Consider the following 22,857-nt stretch of genomic DNA (forward strand, 5'->3'; position numbering starts at 1 on the left):
GTCACCTCATGCCTGCTGCCCCCTCGTCCACCCGCCTCCCACACACACACGCTGGCTGTGAACTCCTCCCAGGCCTGACGGTCACTGCTCAGTGCCTGGCCCACAGGAAGCGCACAATAATCCTTGGTTGGACTCAAATCGATTGCAAAGGCCCTCTGGGCCTCAGCCTCAGCGGGCGCAGACGCGTGGGGGCTTGGGGACTGGGAGAGGGCTGGTGCTGCTCTGGGTGGGGGCAGGCAGGGCCACATCACAATCCGGGAAGGACTCGGTGACTTGCTGGCCCAGGCTCCTCCCCGGTTGGCCTCTGCCCACCTCCCCACCGTTCTGCTACTACTCGCTATGGGCAGCAGGGGGCTCCCACCACACACGAATGAGAGCTTCCGGGACCTAGCCAGACTGGAGGCGCCCCCGACGGCTGTCCCTTGCAGGCAGGGGAACTCTGCCTGGAGACGAGCCTTGACCTGGGCATCCCGGAAGGGGAAGCAGCTGGTCAACTAGGACCTGCGGGCTCCAGCAGCCCGAGAGACACCCACAAGCACAGATGAGCTCAGGTCTGTGCTCTCTGCATGCTGGGCACAGCGGCCCCTGCTCAGCCCAGGAGTCAGATACCCTGGCTCTCTCACTCTCTGGCTGTGGGACCCCCGAACTAGTGGCCTAGCCCCTCCAGATGTGATCTTCCGCCCCGACGGGCTGAGCCAAGTGCGTTCCAAGACACAAACCTTTAACGAGGCCTTCCCTGTGTAAGGAGGTCCCAGACATTGGGTATAAAAGAGGCCCTCACCCTAGAATGGGTTGAAACAGTTGGGGAGGGGAGGGGGGAGAAGAGAGGGTGCCAGAAAAGCCACTCACTGGGAAGGGTCACAGGGTGGCAATAGTGAGAGCTACCCAGAGGGGCTCGGTTCAAGGCTTCATTCTACCCTGGGTCTTAAGTGAGTTTCCTAAGCTCTCTGAGCCTCAGCTTTCCCATCTATAAAATGGGAATGATTTAATATATGCAAAACACTTAGAACCGTGTTGGGTACCTACTCGGTTATGTTAAGTGCTATCATTGTTATTTATTATTATTATTATTATTATTGCAAAGCAAACCGTGTATGTGCTTTCACGGTACAAAATGGGCTGGGGCCACTGGAGGAGGAAAGATTGATTCATGAGGGCAAGAGGGTTGAAGATCTGGAAGGCTTCTTGGAAGAGGTGCCCATGAAAGATAAGCCAAGTGGAGGCCTGGCTCTTCCAGCCAATGGAGCCAGGAGGAGCCAGGACAAGGATGCGTGACCCGGCCTGGTACTTCCGGGACCCCCTTGGGCGCCAAACACAAGCCCCAGCGGGCCAAGGTGGATACGAGGTTGAGGGAGGCTGGGCCCCGACAGGGGCTGAGCTGGGGGGGGACAAGTGCTGTAATCCCTCGAGTCTCTGAGCCCACAGTGCCCCTTGTCATGAAGCTCGGACTGGGGATCCAGCGTCATGGCTGCTGAACAGAGGCCATCACAGATCGAGGGAGGGCAGGCTTAGCACAGGATGCCCTGGGATGGCATAGGAAAGAGCTGGGGAGCTCTGGGAAGCAAGGTGGGGGGGGGCCTGCCCTGCGCCTGAGGAGTGGGGGCACTTCTCGCCTGGTGGCCCGGAGCTGGCACTGGGGCCCTGCCCGCCGATGCCAGGAGGCAGGAGATGGGGGGCGGGCAGCCAGGAGTCCAGCGGTAGGTGTGAGAGACCTGGAGAAATTGATTTATTAGGGACAATGAAACAAGCTAAATCTGTTTGCCGGCTCAGCGATGACTCAGGCGTTCCCCAGGGGTCCACAAAGTGTGAGCATCAAAGAATCAAAGATAGGCCTCCTCCCACCCTGGCTACCAGCCCGGAGCCCCTCCTTCTCCCCCCTCCACCCTGCCAGACCTCCCCAGAATGACTGAAGAAGTAAGACACATCTAGGCCAAAGTCCTGGCCTTGCCCCAAATTTCTGCGTGATCTTGGACAAGTGGCCGACCCTCTCTGGACCCGCATCCACCAGAGAGGACCCATCCCCAGCAACAGCCTCCCCCCCTCCTCCCCCACCCTGCCTGGCAGTGTCTTTCCCACCCCATTCAGCTTCTTCTAGGCAGCTGTGAGCACAGCCTTCCCTTCCTAAAATCCAACTTCCCTGCAGGAGAAAACCCAGATTCCAGAGGGCCTCCTTGGGGGAGAATATGCTCTTCCGGTACCTGGTTCCAGGCCAGCGCTGGGCTGAGGGAGACACATAGAGGAGTCGGAGTCTGAGGCCAGAGGCAGGGAAGAGGGAAGAGGCACAAATGAGCTCCTCCAGCGGCAAAGCGTTGGGGGCTTGCAGGAGAGGCGTGGGAAAGAGGCCTGCAGGGAGGAGCAGGGGAGAAGGGCCTGTAGGGGAAGGGAGGGACGTCTGCCAGGCAGTGGGGAGGGGACAGTCCTGAGGTGCGGGACTGCTCAGGGAAATGCATAGAGCCCCAGCTCCAGCATGGCCCCTTTGGGGAGCAGCAAAGTGCTCAGTGGGCGCAGAGGGGGGCCGCACCTGGCAGGCGCAGGGCTGGAGCCCTGGAGCCAGGAAAGTGTCGTGGCTGGGGGCTATTTGTGGGCAGTCCCTCTGGCTGCTTGCGGGGATGGATTCAGGGGGCACAGGGCAGCAGGGGGCTGGAGGAAACGGGCAAAGGGACAGGTAGAGGCTGGACAGGTATGGGATGGTGGGGAGAGCGGAGGCGTTTGACAGGTTTCTCCTGTCCCCACTGTGCCAGGCAGGGGCTAAGGCCTCTGTCACCTTTGCCCTCACGGGCAGTATTTAGGAGGGTCTCCCTTTATATTCCCCATCGAGTTCTTAGCTGACTCTCAAACCCAGCCCACAAAGACCCCAAGGTTCCAGATTCCACCCAGACACCCGGCCCCGCCCACCCCCACCAGGCCGGGCATCAGCAGGTCACGGCCAGGGCCGCCAATCACTAAATAGCATCAGGGCCTCTGCCAACACAGTGCCTCCCAGCCTCCCCACACCGTCCAACGTGAGCGCTATCACCCCCACTTTACAGATCCCCACTTCCCAGGGGCACCGTGGCCCAGCCAGAAGGACCTGAGCCAGCGTGGAACCAAGGCCACCTGAGTTGAGACCTATATGGATTCGGAGTGGCCACAAAAGCATCGCCCAAAATGGGACCCTACGAGAATGCTGGGTTAGAGGTGATCCCGGAGCAAACCGGTTGCCCCGGGTACCCCGAGACACATGCTTTACCCAAGAGACCGGTCGTATCCACGAGGGCCCGCCTGGGGACGTCCAGATCGCCCCCTGGGGGCCAGAAGGGATGTGACCTATGGCTGCCAAATCCCAGAGAAGCAAAGGGCAGCAGTGGTTTTATCCAGAAGGGATGGCGCCCCAGGCCCCTACCGCAACCCAGTTCCAGTGAACTCTTCCCCTTTGTAAGTTTCCTCCAGTCCTGCCTCCAGGCTAGTGTGTGGGCTGATCACAAGGACCGCGAGCCAAGTCTACCATATGCCCTCCGCAGATGTCAGCTGTCACTATTCCATTCTTGACGGGGGGGATTCCTTGCAGGGCCGAGAGCAAGGATACTCCTACAGGTCCCAGGAGCTGCCCATGCCATCCTTCCAAGACCAGCTGAAGCCCTCCTCCTCCAGGAAGCCCTTCCTGACCACCCCAGCCCCTCGAAGACCCCAGAGACGTCAGAAAACAGGCGTGCTTGTCTCCAAACCTCCAAAGGACGCCCCGCACCCGCTGTCGTCCTGATCTTCAGTGTTTACTTTTGGAGAGCTGGCCTCGCGGTCAGGGGTGGGGCATGGGCTTTGCGTCCGCTCTTGGACTCCGAAGTCCCCAAGCCCCCTCCTGCTCCGCATCTCTTGGCATCCGCACAGCGACCTCCAGCCTCATCCGGGGAGGCCTGGGCCTGTAAAACCGTCCTTCTCCTTCCTCGCGAGGACACGGAGGCTCGCTGAGGTTAAGACACGCGTCCGAGGGGTGCCCCGCCACGGAGGCGCCAGATGAGGAAGACCGAGGAAGAAGCCACCGACATTCATGAGCACGCCTCCTCGTAGCCCGCAAGGTAGACAGGGTTATTCCCATGCAACGGACGAGGGTGTGGGAGGCCCAGCGAGGTTGTGACTTGCCCAGGGTCACAAGGCCGGAAAGTAGCATCCGCTCACCTCGTCTCCACTGGGCTGTTGAGGCCGGGAGGACCCGGGAACCAGCAGGAAGTTTGAGGCTGCACGGGAGGATTCACCCCGTGACCCTTACAGCCCCTCTGATCCTTCGAAGCGAAACCTTAATTCCCTTCTCTTCCTCCTCCCAGGGATTTTCGTGTGATCGATAAGCGCCCAGAGAGGACCCAGCTTTGACCCAAAGGAAATATTTTTTGAATGAAATGTGCCCTGTGGGGGAAAAAAAAATAATAAAACATGCTCATTATAGAAAACTGGACGATGCAACGATCAGGAGGGAACACCTGAGATCAAGAAGGCCTCTACCTGTCCATGATAAAAATTTCAGACGATTATTCGGGGCCATTTTTCGGGCTCGCAATACCTGCTGTCCGTTCGGACTTCAAAAGGGTTGGGCCAGGGTAACTTCCAGAACGTGAGCAAATGCCCACTTTCGCCCACTCACCTGGAGTCTGGAGCCCAGAGCCCGGAGTTGTAATTCTGGAAGCTTAGCATCGGAGGCACCCAGAGGGCTTGTTAAAACACAGAGAGCTGGGTCCCTCTACCAGAGTTTAATTCAGCCAGGAGGTCCGAGGTGAGGCCCGCCATCAGCATCTGTAACAAGTCCCCAGGCGGTACCGATGCCCCTGCTGTGGGACCACACTGTCAGAACCACTGGGCTCGTAGTTACAACGGCCCCTGCGTTGCAACATTGCAAAGGTGATTCTGCTCACAGACTCCGCAGAGTGGAACCTCGGGCAAATTACATCCTTAACCTCCCGTAGCCTCAGTTTCCTCATCTGTGCGTTGGAGCCATTGTGGGGATCCGCGTCGCCAACAGCTGCAGAGCTCCGAAAGGCGTGTCCCGGGAGGTTCAGTCAGAGACAGTTTTTTTCATTCAGCGGTAGATTAAATAACTTCATGTTTTAAAATATTTGTTAAGGGGCGCCTGGGTGGCGCAGTCAGTTAAGCGTCCGACTTCAGCCAGGTCACGATCTCGCGGTCCGGGAGTTCGAGCCCCGCGTCGGGCTCTGGGCTGATGGCTCAGAGCCTGGAGCCTGTTTCCGATTCTGTGTCTCCCTCTCTCTCTGCCCCTCCCCCGTTCATGCTCTGTCTCTCTCTGTCCCAAAAATAAATAAACGTTGAAAATATTTGTTAATTTGATTGGAACTGCGTGTATTCAAGTCTTCGCGCCTTTTACGGCTCTGAGTGGGAATGGATTCGTTTGCCACGAGATGGTTAAGCATCTGTGTTCCCTTTCTAGTGTGAATTGTCTGCGCTTGCCCTTTGCCCGCGTACCTGCCGGTTTCTCTGGCTCGTTATAGAGCAAAGACAGCAGACGCCATAGCCGGTCTTGTTTGCTACAACAATTTTTCCAGGGCTGCTGCGTGCCTTTCTACCGGGGTCATTTTTCTGGCTTCCAGAGTGGCCACATCCATCTGACGTTCCCAATTTCATTTCCTCCATCACTTTTAAGCCGAGATTGTCTCCCTTCTGCAGCATGTGAAACATATAAAGGAATTGGATTTTGAAGGATAGGATTTTGTGCGCCTAAGGTTGGCAGAGTGGGAGGAGGGAGTCCTTCTGGCTCACCCCAAACCCTCTGGTCATGGGCGTAGCCAGGAACCCGGGGGCCTCAGCACTACCGGCGGCCCCTCCCCCTCAGCTGTGCCCCAGACGTGGGCAGATTGTGTGTCTCCCCATCTGCAGGGGCCCCCTCCAGAGAGGCATGGGATGTTCGGAATTGGCCAGGGGCCCCTGGAAGTTCAAGTGGCCCCTCCTCCAACGGGAGACAGGAAGACCAGGGGTGTAAGAACCGGCCGCAGCTGTTAGCAGCCCCGGGTTCAGATCTCTCTGCCCTGCAGGCTCTGCCTCTCTGAGTCTCGCTTTGCCCATCTCTAAAATGGGAGCGGTAACGCCCACATCCATGGAAACTTCGAAACAGACCAACAGCCACAGTGGGCTTGGCAGAGTGCTGGGTGCAAAGTGCACACTCGGTAAAAGGGACTTGGGGTTATACCCCATTCTGTTCCCATGGCCAGGGTAGGCCCCACAGCCTTTTTCCTCCTTTTGGACTGAAAATAACCGGCACCAGGACCTCTAGTCCCAGCGCCTCAAAGCCCAGACCCTCCAGCTGCCCCTCAGCCCATCAGCCCTGCGGGAACAGCTGCGGGCTAGGATAGGGTAGGCTTGTGGCAGGAGCCCGGAGGGGGCTGGACATCCCCCCCTCCCCCCGCCCGAGGCCGCAGGACTCGGCCACTAGCGGGCGCTTACCTCCCACCCCACCCCCACCCCCGACTCGGGCCCGATTTCCATAATAATAAGCCACCGATCTTCCCAAAGGCCGGGAGCCACCACCGCCCGGGAAGCTCCCGCGGGCGGCGCCCCCCTCCCGACCACCCCCGCCGCCCCGGAGGGAGCCTCATTTTTAAAAGCTATCAAGAAACCGTCGGCGCTGGCGGCAGCTGGGAGACACCCGGCGTGAAGGAGGGGGGGACTGCGGCGGGGCTGCGGGGAGGCGGGGGCCCGGAGAGGCGCGGAGCCATCCGTGGAAACGAGGCTCGGAGACCAGGAGCGGAGGAGGGAAACTGAGGCCGCCGAGGGAGGAGGCACGTTTCCACGCCTGCACCCACTGTGGCCTCACAGCGGCCCCGACAGTGTGTGGGTTCTCTGCTAAGCCCCACTTTACAGATGGGGAAACTGAGACCCGGAGAGGTTTCACGTCTTCCCAGCTGCTGAGTGGGCGGCCAGGGAGCCCCGCCCGTCCAGGATGGCCTACCCACCCCGCCTCTTCCCCAAGACTGGCCTCCTGGGAGCAGGGTGCCCCGTGAGCATCCCAGATGACCGGGCCACGGGACAAACTGCACAGAGACTGCAGGCGGGAGGACGGGGTTTGCGCCGCACTTGGGAGCTGAGCTGGCCGGAAGTCCATGGGCTCGCGGAGGAGGCGGGTTGGAAACCCAGCTCTACCGGGACAAACATAACCCGGAACTCGGCATGGTTTTCACATTTTTGAACATTAAAAAAAAAGAAATCAAAAGAAGAATGTTTCCTGACACGAGCAAATGATAGGAAATTCAAATTCCCGCTGCTCATGCGGTTTTATTAGCACACAGCCACACTCATTCATTTTCGGTGCTGGGTACGGCTGCCTTTCTCACACAGTGGCAGACGGGAGGCTGTTTGACAAAGAGGTATGGCCCCCAAAGCCGGAAGTATTTCCTACCTATCACTTTCCGGAAAAAGTCCCACCAGCCCCTGAACCACCACACTAATGGGACAAGGGGGTGAAGTGTCCCGGGCTCAGTTTTCTGATCCGGACAAATGGGAACAATATTAAATGGGGGCTGAATTAAGAGACCAGCAAAGCACCAGGCAGTTAGCTCCTTTCTACTCCCCCATGGGAAATACCTTTTATTTTCTCCCCTCCCTGCCCCTCGCTGTCTCCCCTATCCTGGAATCAGCTCCTTGAGCCCAAAGTGTCCATCACCTACCCCGCCTAACTGTCCTCACTCCGCTGCTCACCAGCTGAGCCCCCAGCCGCCTACCCAGTCAGTGACCAAGCCTGGCTGCTTCCTCCTCCAGCGCCCAGCACAGTCCGTGGGACAGAGTAGGTGCTCAGCAAACATCTCCTAGATGGATGGAGGGGTGGCTACTTTGCAGTCTTTTCCTTTTATCCATTCCCTCTGCTGTGACCTTCATCATCGCCTGCCGGGTCTCTCCCCCCCCCCACTCCCCCCCCCCCCCGGAGCTGTCTCCATTTTAGCTCCTACCCTGCAGACGGGGTGCTGTGCCCCCACCCGAGCCCCTCACTGCCTCTCCATCCAGGCTGTGCTCCCCAGTGCAGCACACAAGGGGCTGAGCTCCTATACCCTCCCTCAGTCTTACCAAACACCCAAACCACTCGCAACTGCCTGAATCCAAGATCAAGCCTCCAGAGAGCTGCTCATGCTGTTGCCTCTGGCCCCGAAATCTTCTTTTTTATCTCCAGTCCAATGGGCCTGGTATTCTCTACTGGACCCACCCACCCCACCCAAGACTCAGTTCAGGCCCTGACTCCATGAAACCCTTCCAGATCTCTCTCCCACGTCCACTGCCCCCAGTATACCAAAGCTATCCGGGGCACCAGTGGGACTTGAGTGCGTTATGAATATGCACGAAGATAAATGCAAGAATATGCATTCTGCTGGTGAGCCTGTGAGCCCCTTGAGGGCCAAGAGTGTGACTGGTATTTCTGTCTCACCAGTCCCAGCAAAGGCTTGGCCGGAGAAGGCACTTAGTGCATGTTTTATAAATGAACCAAGGGAGGAAGGAAGGAATCGATACAGACGGGTGTTGAGCAAGGTGTCCCTTGCTCAACAACTTCCGGTGGCTCTCCAGTTCTCCTCTGTGAGGGCCAGCCCCCCCCAGCCTGGTCTCCAAGTCCTCAAGCCCTATATAAGGTGGCTCTGATCCACCGCCCAGCCTTGTCCCAAGACGCATGCCCCAGGCCTATCTTCTCCCAAGTATCTGCTCATGCAGCTCGCCTCCCCTGCCCCAGCCATGTGTCTTCCCCACTCACCCCTTTTGTGCCTATGGGAGCCCTGACCATCCTTGGAGATCTCACGGGGCTTCAGGGATCCAGGGGCGCCTAAAGTAGGGGGCCAACTACTCTCGCATTCCCCAAAGCCCACACACAGCAGGGGCTCTGACCGGGAGGACTTGGGTCCAGGGTGAATCCTGTCAATGTCCACCCCGGGGGCCATCGGGTCACCTCTTGAAATGGAATGGAGAACAGTACCTGCCACATAGGGCTGCCGGGAGTCAGGGACGCTGTTGTCTGAAGTTTCTGGCACACAGTAGGTGTTCAATAAAGAGCGGCTATTTCCAATCCTGCTTGGAGCCCCCACCCCACGTCCCCGCCCAGAGAGGACGCCCAGGGAGTGGACCTAGACCTCCCCGCAACCAGCAGCCCCGACCTCTCTCTTTCTCGTTCTCTCCCTCACCCCGACAGCGCCTGCAGCCAGCGACTGATGCTGCTGTGGATAGAATGCCAATGAGGCGAGTACCTCAGCAAGCCCATCTGGGAAGCTGAGGCTGGGACAGGGCTGGACAGGGGCAGGGGCAGGCAGAAGCGCAGGATGGGGGCCAGCACTGGGGGGGGCAGGAATCGGAGGGCTGGGTTTAGGATGCAGGGAGGACTGTGGCGGGGATCAGGACAAAATCATCCCAAGGGGCAGGAGAAGACTGTGACAGAGTAAGGGGGCCTCCCGGGCCAGGGAACAGAAGGAAGCAGCTTGAGGAGGAGGGGGAGAGGAAGCAGTACAAGAGGGAAGCGTGAGCAGGGAGCACAGAGGCAGGAGCCACCTACCCCTGAGTCCTGGGGGCAACCCCACCTGCGCCAGCCCCCTCCTCCGGCAGGTGGCACCAGTGCGGCCCCAGAGGAACAAGGGCTCACCCAGACCCCAGCAAAGGGGGTTCAGAGTTCAAGCAGCCTATCTCCAGACCTGGAGAGGAGGCAGGAGGGAGGGGAGCGGGAAGGAGGAAGAGAGGGGTGGGGCGAACGAAGCAGAGAGCCCCCTGCCATCCCTCTGAGGTTATTCAGCACCCCCCCCCCCAGGGACGCCTTTATTCCCCCGTGCTCCGAACACCGTCCTTCGTCCCAACTCATCGCCCATCCATTCACTGACTCTTGCAGCGGCCTCCAGCCCCAACCTCCTCCTCAGCAGTGGCCGCTCTCTCCCTCACCCTCAGGGCTTGAGGCTGCCGGTTCCATCCCAGTGGTCCAAGGGTGCGTGCTGGGGTGCACGCACCCCCCCCCCACCAATGAGCTTGGGCCTCGCAAACATCCAGGCTAGTCGGGAAGCCCATGAGCTTGGCACTCTGTTGGGCCAGTAGCTTCCTGTTCATACAGCAGGTGCTTCGTAACTGCCAGCCGCGCCCCCCCCCCGCGCGCCCCCTCCCCCATCGCATCGCAGCTCAGGACACAGAGATCCCAAACCATAGCTCCCGGGCTGAGCCGAGGTGCCCTCCGGTTCCCCGCCGACCCCCTCAAGCCCTGAGAGGAGTCAGAGGTGTCTCCCCTGCCTGGGCCTCGCAGCCTGAACCTGAGCTGTCCAGCTTGGGAGAAAGGCCCATTGCTCATTCCCCTTGAGTCTCCGCAACTCGGGCAATCAATCGGTCGCCATGGAAACCAGCTCTCCAATCAGAGGCAGGCACTTCTCGGCAATGCCAGCGTCACCCACCCACCCACCCACCCATGCAGGCCAGGCTGTGTGGGTCTCTCACCTAGGACTGGTGCCGGGCGGGGGGGGGGGGGTGGCGGTGAAGGGGGTGGGAAAGCGGGAGACCTGGCAGAATCTGGGGGCACCTGCCTGCATGCCCAAGATTTCTGGGGTCCCAAGGAAAGAACGTTTTCTTGGGGCTGGGGAGAGCGACCAGCTGGCCTCCTGATTTTTACAAGTTTCATCCCCGTACGTTACTGCCCTCAGTGCTCAGAACAGACCTGAGAGGTGGGGATCGTTAGCCCACTGGGCAGAAGGGAAAACTGAGGGAAGCTGAGAAGGGAGGCTGGGCACAGACCCCCCCCTTCCCCAAGCCCCCACCCCTTCCTCCCTGGCTAGAGGAGTGGGAGCAGGAAAGGGGTGGGCGGAGCTCTTGGCCCCATTCCCCCCCCCCCCAGCACCCACTTTCCCACTAGGTCTGCGTTCGACACTCACAGTGCCCATTAGCTTCGGGCCCACTTGGAACCGTTAGGCAAGATCTACGGGCCTCCCCACCCACGCCGGCTGCAGCCTCGAGCCCCAGTCCCCGTCTTCCGGCAGGGCCGGCCAGATCAGACAGAGCCCAGACTCTGAGTCAGAGAGCCCCAAGTTCAACAACCGGCTCCTCACGGGTGTGCCTGGGCAAGCCAGGGAACCTCTCTGAGCCTCAGTTTCTGTTTGGGAAATGGGGACAATTATCCCTCTCTTGGAGGGGAGTGACAGAGTCAAAGGACATAAAAACCTTAGCACAGAGCCTGGCCAGTAAACAGACAGAGGCCCCTCTCTCCATCCCTGTTGTCCCCTCTCAGTGCCCCCAAACCGTCCCTTCGAGCTGAGCTAAGGCCTCTCTAGGGCACCCTTGCTGGGAGGGAGGGAGGGAGGGAGGGAGAGAGGAGGCAAATGTTCCTATCATTAATAACCAGCCCAGGAAAATGTTAACTTACAGGTGAGATTTCGAGGAGGCAGCAGCTTGTCCCCAGACACAGCGAGGAGAGGCAGGATTTGAACCCAGGTCTGTCTGGTTCAGACCCGAGCCCTCTCTGCTGCAGCACAGCCTCTCCTGGCCAGTGCAGCTGCAGCCAGAGCCTGTCACCCTGTGCCACCGCGGGCCAGCTCCCCGCAGTGCTCAACACTGACTGACCTACCTGGCGGACGAGGCACCCACCCCCACATGAAGCCTCAGGGGTGCTGGCAGGGCGCTGGGGCACCCCACCTGGCAGGGTGATGGGGAGACTTCTGGAAGGAAGGAAGAGGTTATTTTCACTCCTCAGGCTTGGTCCCGGGCGCCACGCAGTCACTCCATTACCGCGCCCTGTCTGCTGGGACCCACAGGATGCTCCGCAGAGAACCAGCTGGCCCAGCACCCCAAGCCCAGCTCAGCAGGGCAACGGTCTCCACTACCTTCTCCTCCCTGCCGACCGGACTCCAGACCCAGTCTTCTCTCTCCTGTCACCTTTACTGAGCACCTACTATATGCCAGACGCCACATGAGACACATTTACCAATGGCCCAGCCACCCTGCTGGGCTGTGCCTCTCTTAGAGGCGAGGACAGAGAGGCACAGAGAGGCTAAGCAGGTTTCTCGAGGTCACACACACCTGATCGACGCCAGAACCAGGATTTGAACTCAGGTTTTCGAGTCTTGCAAGGCCACTATACCTGAAGGAAGACATTGGAGCCTCCTTTACTGGACCTGCCTCTTTTCCTTGCCCCCCCGCCCCCCCCCATGACTCCGTAGCACAGAACAACTTGATTCCAGCTATTATCATATTTCTGCTTCCCTTTTCCCTCTTCCCTCCTCCAGAAAACAAATTGATTCATCAAATTATACCTTTAATCTGTCCTGGGGAAGGGGAGGGATGAACCTCAGCCCCCTCCCCCCCCAGGAGGAAGCAAGGCTGATAATCAGCCCACCCATCCATGCACTGGGAACGTTTCCCCACGCTCTCCCCTCCCATGATTAAACACTAATTGCCTCCATGCTCTCAAACTGAGGACTTTAATTTCCCGAAACGTAAAGTACATTTCAATCAGTTCCTCTCCCAAACCATCCCTCCTAAGAGGGACCAGAACACAGGCTCTTCAAGATGGAAGACGGATGAGCCTACTTCCTGCGTGGCTGCTCCCCCTCCCCCCTCCCCCCTCCTCCCTCCCCCCACCTCCTCTTCTGTCCTTCCCAGATGCCCCTGCAGGAGGGGGCCTGTTGGCACCCGAGGTGTTCAGGGAGCACCCAAGAGATTCTTACAACTGTGGACTCAGAAAAGGGAGGCAGGGCCCCTGGCGCTGGGGTCAGAATCAGATGACAAGGGCACAAAGATGGCCAGCCATAGGCAGGGTGGCAGCTACCCTCCCCCGCCCCCCTCCCGGACTCTCCCAAGTCAGTCTGCTCCCTGAGGCTTCGTCTCAGCCCAAGAGAATCAGTGGAGGTTGGGCAGGAGCCCAGTGAGAGAAGATAGGGAGAGGGGCAGATGACCTCCCCTCTCTGGGTCTCAGGGTCCTTACCTGTCCCAAAGGGGGCTGCAGAGGGGTTTGGGGTCAAGAGCTAAAAGGCCGTTTGGCCTGGGCCTCCCAGGGACAGGTCTGGGACGAGGACTCAGCTGGGTGCGGATTCCCCAGTTCAGATCCCGGAGGAGCTGGCTCACCAGGTCTGCAAAGGTGTCTAGCCGGTTGTTTTTTTTTTTTTTTTTTTTTAAAGCTCTGTAAATGACTCTCACACGTGGCTGGGGTTTGGGAACTGCCAGGCTAGCCTAAACCCGTCAGTTGACAGGTGTGAATATGGGCCCAGAGAAGGTGAGTGTCTAGTTCAGGGACACACAGGGAGCCAGAGGGTTAGGCCGGATGATCTAACAGCCCTTTGCAGTTTAGCTATTTCAAAGAAGGGAGTCACGACAGAGAGTGAAGGGGGGCTCGGGTGCGGCAGGACGCTGTGGGGGAGAGTAAGTGTCGCAGGGCAGGGGAGGGCCAAGAGTCCTCAAATTGCCACTTGGGAACCACACTCCCTCCCCGAGTGTCGGTTGTAGAGAGGAAAAAAGTTACTCCTTTATTCTCGAATGTAGAGGTGGCTGGGGTTTTGCATGGGGGCCTCTCTAAGGTCCATTCGGGCTCCAGAATCCTCCAGCCAGGCCCCCTGGAATCACTCTCATCACCATCGTCAATCTGGCAGACCGCTTACCGGGCATTCACTGAGTCAGGCACTGAACTAAGCAATCGCCACGGATGGCTCTTTTCCACCCTCTCAAACACCCTGAGGTCTTACTCTCCCTCCGCACCGCACCCCCAGCCCTTCCAGAGGAGCCAAGCGAGGCTCAGGGAGGTCGCTCTCCGAGATCAAGCAGAGAGACGCGGGATTCGAACCCCATGGTGGGTCAGCGGAGGCCACGCTCCAGGACCGGGCGGTGCACCGGGGACCCGATGGGGCGGCGCGCGCCGGGGAAGGGGGGGCTCAGCGCTCATCAGCCGGCGCCGCGGGGGGCCTTCCCCAAAGCTCAGCGACGCGGAGGCTGCCGGCGGTGGCGACCCCGCCTGGGCGCTCCCGGCACCGACCCCCTGCGTCCGGCGGAGAAACGCTGGGCAGGGGGGCGGGCTGCAGGGCCCCCTACGCCCGGGGACCGCCTCTCCTCCGAGTCTGGGGAGTGGGGGGGGGGACACTAAATAGGGGAGGGACGGTGCCAACGAGGAGAGTAGAGCCCCAGAACCTCCCAGGGCGGAAAACCTCGTCCCCTTCCCGTCTTCCTTTCAGCGCGACCCTGCACGCACGCACACACACACACACACACACTTCACAGGTGGCTTGTCCTAGGTCGGACGGCGGCCGGCCGGGGCGGGACTAGAACCAAGTTGCTCTCGCCGGAGAGGGCGGGGACCCGACCGCGGAATTGGGAAGGGGGCAGAGGAGGACATCCAGGACGGCGCCCCCACCCGCACCAGCCGCCGCCACCACCCGCTCCCGCCCGAGCGGAGGCGGCAGGAGACGGAGCCTCGCCCGCCCCAGCGCCTCCGCCCTCTCCCCCGCGCCCGCCCCGGCTGGCGCCTCCGCGCTCCGCTGTCCCCCCCCCCCCCCCGCTTCTCCCGTGGCGCCTCCTCCGGCTGCCCCCTCCTGGAGAGCTCCTCCCCTCCTCCCCTCACCCCAAACTGATCCTCTCCCCTCTCCCACTGGTCGCTGTCCGCCTCTCCAACCCTGCTGCGCGACCCTAGACGACTGTCTCAACCTCCTGCTGCGCGACCCTAGACCAACGTCTCAAGCACACCTCCTCCCCCTCCTCCACCTGCCCAGCTTCAGTACCGGCCTTCGGCATAAAATAGATTGAAGTGGGCGGGGGGAATCAGAAGAGCCTAGGGATGGAATGCCACCCTTCAATGGGTTAAAAAAAAGGTGGGGAGCGGGAACGTCTGTGTACATATTTGTTTTCCTACGCATGTGTTTCCATGTTTCTGCGCAGATAACCCTGGCCGAGAAAGGAAGTCGCTGGCGAAGCTGCGCATCTCCAGGGAGGGGTACCTGGTCCCTGGAGGAAGGGACCAGGAGACGCCGAGACCTGGTGTTGCACCCTTGTCTTTGTAAATATTGAAATATGTAAGTGCATTAGCAATTCCGATGAATAGATTAAATAAAACGCACCCATTTACAGAAGGAAACTTTAGAAATAATAACCAGTACCTGGGGGTGTTGAGAAGATTAAATGAGATAATGTGTGTGAAGCAGTCAGACCCACACGCAAGGTTCAGTAAACCGCCCCTGTTTTGTCACCCCTGGCTTGCTAGCTGTCTCTTGCCGGCTGTCAATTTCGGTCCCCTTCCCCGCACCCCCCCCCCCTTCTCCCAGCCTCTTCTGAGCTCCCTGCCTCTTCAGTCGCCCTCCTCCTCCTCTTCCTCTCCCTGCAGCCCCTCCCCGTGCTGAAGCACCTTGCCACCCATCCCTAGCCTATCTCCAGGCAGGCTGGTGAGAGTGTGTGACAAAGGAGCAGGGCTACAGTGTCACCAAGGGGAAGGAAGAGGGGTGGCTGTGCCTCCCACCAGCCCACAGGGTTTCCCTTGGCTTGGGATTCCCAGCCTGACTTCAGGGCTAACCCTCTCTTGGAGCTTGGACGCTGGTGCGGGGGTGGGGAGGGGGTGGGGGGGGTGGAGGGGGGTGGAGGGGTCCCTATTTAACCTTTGATGGGTCAAGAAAGGGTGGGAGGGGGAAAAAACAGCAGGCACAGCTGGACGGATAGAATTCCCTGTGGACTCCTTTCCAAGACAGAAGTCCCCAGTGCGCACACACAGCCTGTCTCAGCGTCAGGAAGACCCCACCGCAAGGCACGCTGCCCTCCCTCTTCTCCTCCACAGGCTCCTCCTCCCTCCCCTCCCCTTCCCTCCCCAGCCTCCTCCAGCTCTCCTCTTCCCGATCTAGGCAACAGGTGATCCAGTCTCCGTGTGGCAGCGTGGCCCCAATGCAGGGCACATGGTGGGGTGGGCCCAGGAACTGGGGACCTTTTCAGAATCCAGGCAGTGACATCTGATGTCCAGGGCAGGGGTGAGGCATCACCCTGGCAGCCCCAGAAAGCCAGTCCAAGGGGTGGGGCTGGCTGGGAACCCAGGGGACTGTCTTGGGACCCTCTAGAAAGACCCGCCTCGCTAGTCTCCCTGTCTCCGGCCTCACTCCCTCCAGGCCACCACCCACCAATGCAGGTCTTAAAGGACCTGATTCTGGGCTGGAGCTTAACAGGTCTTTCTCGGTGCATATCTGCCTAGTCTGTCTGTCTCTGTGTCTCTGTGTCTCTCTGTCATCGTCGGTGACTCCCACAGCCTCGAGGAGCAAGTCAAACAACTCCACTGGGGGTTCAAGGCCCTTCAGACCCGGCCCCACTGGGCTCCCTTTCACCATCTCTAGTCCTATCTGGAAGGTCCCTGTGACCACACAAACAAGCTTCTTCCCGGTTCCTGGAATGTGCCCTATGCTTCATCTGCTTGAGATATGCTCCCTGGCCTTCAAGGCACAGCCTCTACCCCGAGGAGGTCTTTCCGAAGGGGCAAGTGCTCACTTGTGCCCATGAGACCAGTCTGCTCTCTGCCACCGCCACCCAGCCCTGAGCTGAGGGCGCAGAGGCTGCGGCGTGACCCATCTCTGAGTCTCCGGGACCCCCGGGACAGAGCGACCCCTGAAGGATCAGAGGAACGACAGACAGCGGGGCCAAGCAGGGTCGTGGCCGTCCTCGGGCCACTGGAGCCCGGCAGAGAAACAGTCCCCTTGCCTTTACCTCCAGCCTTTACCGAAGACCCGCAAGGTCCGTGGGATTGGTCCCTTTAACAGATGAAGAAACTGAGGCTCAAGGCCACACCGACCACCTTTCCTGAGCTTCCGTATCACCTGTCTTTTGGCTCGAGTCAGCCGAGGGGAGGCCCTACTGGGAGCCTGCAGGGCGACAGGAGGGAGAAGCCAGGCGACAGCTCCCGCTCCTCCAAGGCTCCAGCTCCCAGCCTGGTGCCACGGTCCTTGGACTCTGGCAAGCACCACCCCCCACTCTGTCCCCCTGGCCTAGGGGACCTCTCCTCGTTGTCCCTCGCTAGTCACCCTGCGGTAAGTCCTCGATGTCCCGGTTCAAGCCCCATTAGCCCCACTCTACTCTCCAAGGCCACTGTTCTCGTGCTCCCTTGAAGTTACTCAATCTCGCCAAGCTCTTTTGCACCCCTGGGCCATTCCCTCTGCCCGGGATGCTCCTCCCGAAGCTCTTTGCCTGGCTGGCCCATCCCTTCCTCGAGCTCCCAGTCTGAATCCAGCTTGCTCACAAGGCCCCGGGTCCCGCTCAAAGCCCTGGGCGCTGTCTGTGCTTATACCTCGTCTGATGGTTTGCTTAATGTTGGGCGTCGCTATTGGACCACAGGCTCAGGAACTCGAGGCCAGCAGGGTGTGTTTGTCTTCTGCCTAGCCACGGCCACGACCACGGCCACGGCATCTGACGCCGTGTGCCCGGGGCCTAGCCGTCCTCAGTCAATACTCGCTGAATGACTGAATGAATCTATGGAATTTGCAGACGGCCACATGGGCTGGGCCAGATCACAAAAGGCCTTACGTGTTAGACTAAGAAGGTGAGTGGGGCATGTGGGAAATCTTTCTAGCTTCTTTTCCCTCATCAGACACCTGACTTGCTTTATGTCCCGCCCCCCGCCCCCACATACACCCACACTGAGAGCATAATAAAGTGTTCCCCAATAACTCTGAGCTTCCCAGCTACTCTGGCCCTCTTCAGACACACACACACTGAGCCTAGAAGGCCTAGGAGGAAGCCATGGAGGCTGTTAGGCCGCGTGAGTCACCCAGAGGCCAGAGCCCTGGATCAGGCTCTTTGCCTCTGGCGGCCCCTCAGGCCATGTTGCTAGCTGCAAGCCTGTCCCCTCCCTTACCCAGAGAGCCCTGGGGAGGGGTGATGTCAGCACAGCCAGAGGCAATCTGCAAGATCTGTCCGGTCACCAGGTCAGCATCAGAAGAGAGCCACCGGGACCCCAAGGGCACAGCAGTCTCTGGCATGTTCGCCATCAAGCCTTGGAACTGCCAGGACCTCTTCCGGGCAGAGCCGGGAGACTCCCCTGAAGGGGAATACAGGGGCTCCTCTATTCTTTCAACCCAGGGGCCCTTAGCTCCCTCTCTCTTCCTCCCTGAAATGGGGGCCTACAGGTGTGACAGGTGAACTGGGACGCTCACGGGTGTCTGGAAAACAGAAGAGACAAGACAGGAAGGATGTGGGGTGGGGCACACAGCTCGGGCAGGCCCCGTGGTCTCTCTGTGCCTCAGTTGCCTCATCTGTCGAAAGAGGCCACCCAATTTTGCTAAGTGAAATGAGCCAGATCCAAAAGGACAGGTATTATGTTATGCCACTTTTGTGAGGTGCCCAGAGTGGGCAAATTCATAGAGACGGAGCATAGAAGGAGTTCCTAGGGGCCAGAGGGAGGGAGAAGGGGACGGGAGTTCCCGTCTAATAGGCAGAGTTTCTGTCTGGGAGCTGAGAAGCCTCTGGACTTTGGTGGACCGTACTGAGGGCTGTGCAACACTGTGAATGTGTTTAGTGCCACAGAATTGTTCGCTTAAAACGGGTTAAGATAGTAAATGTTATGTTACCACAGTTTTTAAAGCGCACACACACACACACACACACACAGCGGTCAGCCCCTACCCCACAGGCCTGGCTGGGGCTCATACTGGGAAGGGTGTGGGAGCAGGAGGAACCCAAGGCTCCAGTGATGAGCCAGGGAGACCCCGGGCGTTCTGCCCGCCACCCCCATCCCGCAGCATGTCGTCTGGTCTTCCCGTCCGTCTGTAGCTCCGCAGACCTCTTTCTCTTCCGTGGATCACCAGGCCCATTTCGAGCCCCAACAGCCCCAAGGTCCTGCCCGGACCAGGCCCCCCTCCCATCCCTAGGCGCCCCCTTAACTGCCACATGCCTCCCCTCCTTCCCTTCTCACCCTGAGAATGTCCTCATAGAGAAGAAAGAGGCAGAGGAGACTGGGGAAGAAGCCAACTATCCCGGTGAGAAGCTGCTATTAACCTCCCGGGAGGCTTCAGGGGAGAAAGCAGGGAGTGGGGAGCTTTCCCGGCCTCCCCCACAGCGACGACGGAGAGCCGGAAGGCGGCTGTCAGGTGGCGAGTGGGTGGTGAGGCGCTTGGAGTCCAATGATTTCTACCACAAATCCCCATCACTGTCTGGCGGCTACCGCAGAGGGAGCACCTGCTGGAGGCTCGGGGGCCTCGGCCGACGCCTAAACCTCGAGCAGCTGGCGCCGTGATACTAAGCCCATTGTACAGATGAGAAAAGTGAGGCCCAGGGGAGGCAATGGATAAATGGATATGGCTCCACAAATGTCACAACAGCCAAGAAATACCTGCCTCTGAAACTACGTCTGTCTGAAGCTGAAGTCTGAGAGACATCAGGACGGATGGTGAGAGAGAGAGAGAGAGAGAGAGAGAGAGAAGGGTCAAGACGAAAGAGATCCATTGTTCTCACCAGCGGCCGTGGCAATGATATAAATGCAAATTAGGGGCTGAGTAGGTCAAAGGGGCTGCAAAGAGGCCGAGACCGAGGGCTGAGGGCTCGAGGAGACCCGGATTGCCACTGAGAGCTCTGGCTGCCGCTCAAGGGGGCCACCCCGGAGCCGAAGGAGGCTCGATCCCTCTCACTGCCCTGCCGTCCGCTCTGCAGCCTGCTACCCCATCACCGTGCCTGGTGGCCATGACCTTTGCCCTCTCTTCCCATCCATCCTGGGCTCAGCTTTGGAAGTGCCCACACTTCCGGCCCAGCTCGGGGCTACGTCCACAGTGCCCACCAGCCTGGCGTCAGCGTTGGGGGCCGAGTCTGAGCGCCTGGGTTCCGATCCTTGCTCTGCCACCGTGTGGCCTCGGACAAATCACTTTCCCTCTCTGGGCTGTGTTTCCGAGATGGTTGAACGGTTTCCAGATGGTTCTGTTTCTGGGGCCTTCATGCTCTCTGACGGTGGCACCAGCTCAGAGAAGGACCTCTGGTGCCAACTGGGGTTCTCCTGCTCCCAAACCTTCCATGGCTCCTAGTGTCCTCCAAATGAGCCCAACTTCTCCTGGGCTGTCAGGCCCTATCAGAGCAGGACCCTCTACCTTCCTCTGTATTCCCTTCCCATCTTCCTCTGCTGTCCCCCAAGTCTGTCCTGTGTCCTTCCGGGAGCTGGGGACAGGGAAGGTCTGCCTGGGCAGAGGCTCCCCGATGTGATGAGAAGGGCAGCCCCTCCCTTCGCGGTGTCAGTGTGGCCCTGGCCACACACTGTTGAGTGTGGCTGTCCCTCCCCGTTCTGCACCCTCTCCCCTCCCAGATCCCACAGCTGCCCCTGGGTTTTTTCCACCCTGCTCCTCCGGAAATCCACTCAAATTTCTCCGGGGGGCCTGGGAGCCGCTGGGCTTCACTGTTGATTTTTCACAAGTGATTATTGGCGGCAGAATTTGTCACCTGCACAATGAAAGGAAAATGAACCTTTCATCAGAGCCAGCCTGCGGAGGCTTCCAGAGCGAGCTGAGCCGGAGCTAGGTGTGGGGAGGGGGAGGGGGACCAGGAGGCATCCCTCCAGCTAGTCTGTGCCAGGCCCCGGGCAGACAGATCCGTTTCGAGCCCCAATACCCTATCAGAGCAGGGGGAGACTGAGGCACAGAGAGCTTGAGACAGTGGCCCAAGGTCCCCAGCAGCTAAGGAACAGTCCTGGGTCGGGAGCTTAGCTGTGCCCACCGGCTCCCCGTCAGTGCCAGCAAGGTGGGTCTCGTGGGGTTCGAGTCTCAAAAGCTGAAACACTGCAGAGGATCTGGTCCAAGGCCTCCTGCATTTCACAGACACAGAGACTGAGGCCCCCAGTGAGGCAGTGACTGGCCAAGAACCTCACAATGAGGTCTCACAAGGTGGAGACTAGATCTAAGCGCTCCTGCCCGCAGGCCAGCCTCCTCCTCCATCCAGAAATCCCCAGGCGGAGGAAGCCCCAGCGCCCCGAACATCTGGACCACACATCCCCCCTCCCCCCTCCCCCTCCGACTCCCGCCCCCCAAGAGCCGTGGGCTCTGTAATCCATGGCATACATGACAAGCTGAGCCTCAGTTTCCTCAGGGAGACTGGGCATCACACCAGCCCATGTTTGGGTCTGCCTTGAAGACGAGCCCCTCCCCCCCTCCCCCCCCCCACCAGGCTGCCTCCAGTCTGAGGTTTCTGTCTGTCTCTCAGCCCCCGCAGCTCGCTGCCTGTGTTTCCTGCCTCCTCCACCTCCGCGCTGGCCAGCTTCCCTCGCGGCTGCTATGCCATCTTGCTCGCTCCTCAGTGCTCCCGCCACTCAGGCCTGGAAAAAGGTGACCAAACCCAGGCCACCAGCCCGGGAGGGAGGGGGCGCGGGAGACGGGGGGGGGGGGGGGGCTCGCTGGTGCTTCTCTTGGGGGAGCAAGTTGCCCTGCCCCCCACTGACCTCCAGGCCCCACCTTCTGCTGACCCCAGGCCCCTCCAGCTGTCCCCAACCCTCCTCCTCCAGACACCCCCAGTGTCCCCCAGCTCTTTCCAGCCTCGGCCTCCCTCTCAGGCCTGTCAGCGACAGGGTGGGCGGAGCAACGTGGGGAAGGGGGACGTGGGGACGGGCCAGGGTCTCTGAGAGCTCCCACATTGCGGTGGCCTGGCAGCTCGGCCACCAGGTCCCATCACCCTCTCCTCATCGCCCTCTACCCGGCTCCTGGAAGATTCCACAGGCCCTCAGCTTTCAGGGGAAGCCCCAGCTCCTTAGCACGGCCTTCAAGGCTGCTCAAGAGCAGGCCTCCGCTGCCCTCCTTCTCCTTGGGGCCACCACCCAGCGGCTCAGCGGTGCCCACCCGCCTCCCTGCTCCTCCCCCTGCTCTCTCCAGCAGAGCAACAGGGGTCAGGGGCACCTGCTCTGGGACCAGGGTCAGCCTGGGAGTCCCAGCTTCACCACTTCTCTTCTTCTTCTCCTTTTTTAATTTTAAAAAATTTTTTAGTGTTTGTTTCTTTTTGAGACCGAGCGTAAGCAGGGGAGGAGCAGAGAGAGAGGGAGACACAGAATCCAAAGCAGGCTCCAGGGCTCCGAGCCGTCAGCACAGAGCCCGATGCGGGGCTCGAACTCATGAACCGTGAGATCAGGACCTGAGCGGAGGTTGGACGCTTAACCCACTGAGCCACCCAGGCGCCCTCCAGCGTGACCGCTTCTAAGCTCCGGCTTAACCTCTGTGAAGCTCAGTTGTCACATCTGTCAGGTGGGATGGTCACGGTACCTGCCTCACTGGACTGTTGGATCCGTTCATATGAGGCCCTTAGAACAGTGCCTAGCGCCTGGTAAGCGCTCAGTGTGAGCCATCATCACCGTCCCCACCCCCACCTCTGTACCCTCGGCCAGGCAGCCCTCCCCATTCACCTTCTCAGCCTGTGGAGCACTGGCAGCCCCTCCCCCTGCCCCCTCACAGGGGTTGAGTTGACCCCGTTATCCGTCCCCACCCCCCTCTCTGCCCCACCAGTCAGTGAGCCGCTTCCCAGCCATCTCCACTCTTTGCACCCTCTTTGCCTGCCTCTGTGCGGTCTCCTCTGCCAGAAATACCCTCTCTGCTCTGTTCCCACTCCATCTTCTTCACTAGCCTCGTCCTCCAGGAAGCCCTCCCCAGAGGCTCTTTGTGGTAACCCTAGCTGGTGTACGGGCTTTAGACCCAGGATGATCTGGGTGCTCTCCCCGTCTGTGTGACCTCAGGCAAGGTGCCCCACCTCTCTGAGCCTTAGTTCCTTATGTATAGAACATATTAATAAATACCAGAGTCCCTGGCACTCAACAAACCCTGAGGCACACTGACTTCTTCCCCCACGAAGGGCCACCCGGTCCTTTCTTCAATCCTGGACCTGCCTGTGACTCTTCTGTGGCACGTGGGTGTCCCTCCCATCGACACCATACTGACCCCAGGTGCATTGCTGAGCGTTTCACATCTACCCTCACCGGAGTCCTGCACAGAC

The sequence above is a fragment of the Prionailurus viverrinus genome, chromosome B4 (genome assembly GCF_022837055.1).
Source record: "Prionailurus viverrinus isolate Anna chromosome B4, UM_Priviv_1.0, whole genome shotgun sequence".
NCBI classification, from domain to species: Eukaryota; Metazoa; Chordata; class Mammalia; order Carnivora; family Felidae; genus Prionailurus; species Prionailurus viverrinus.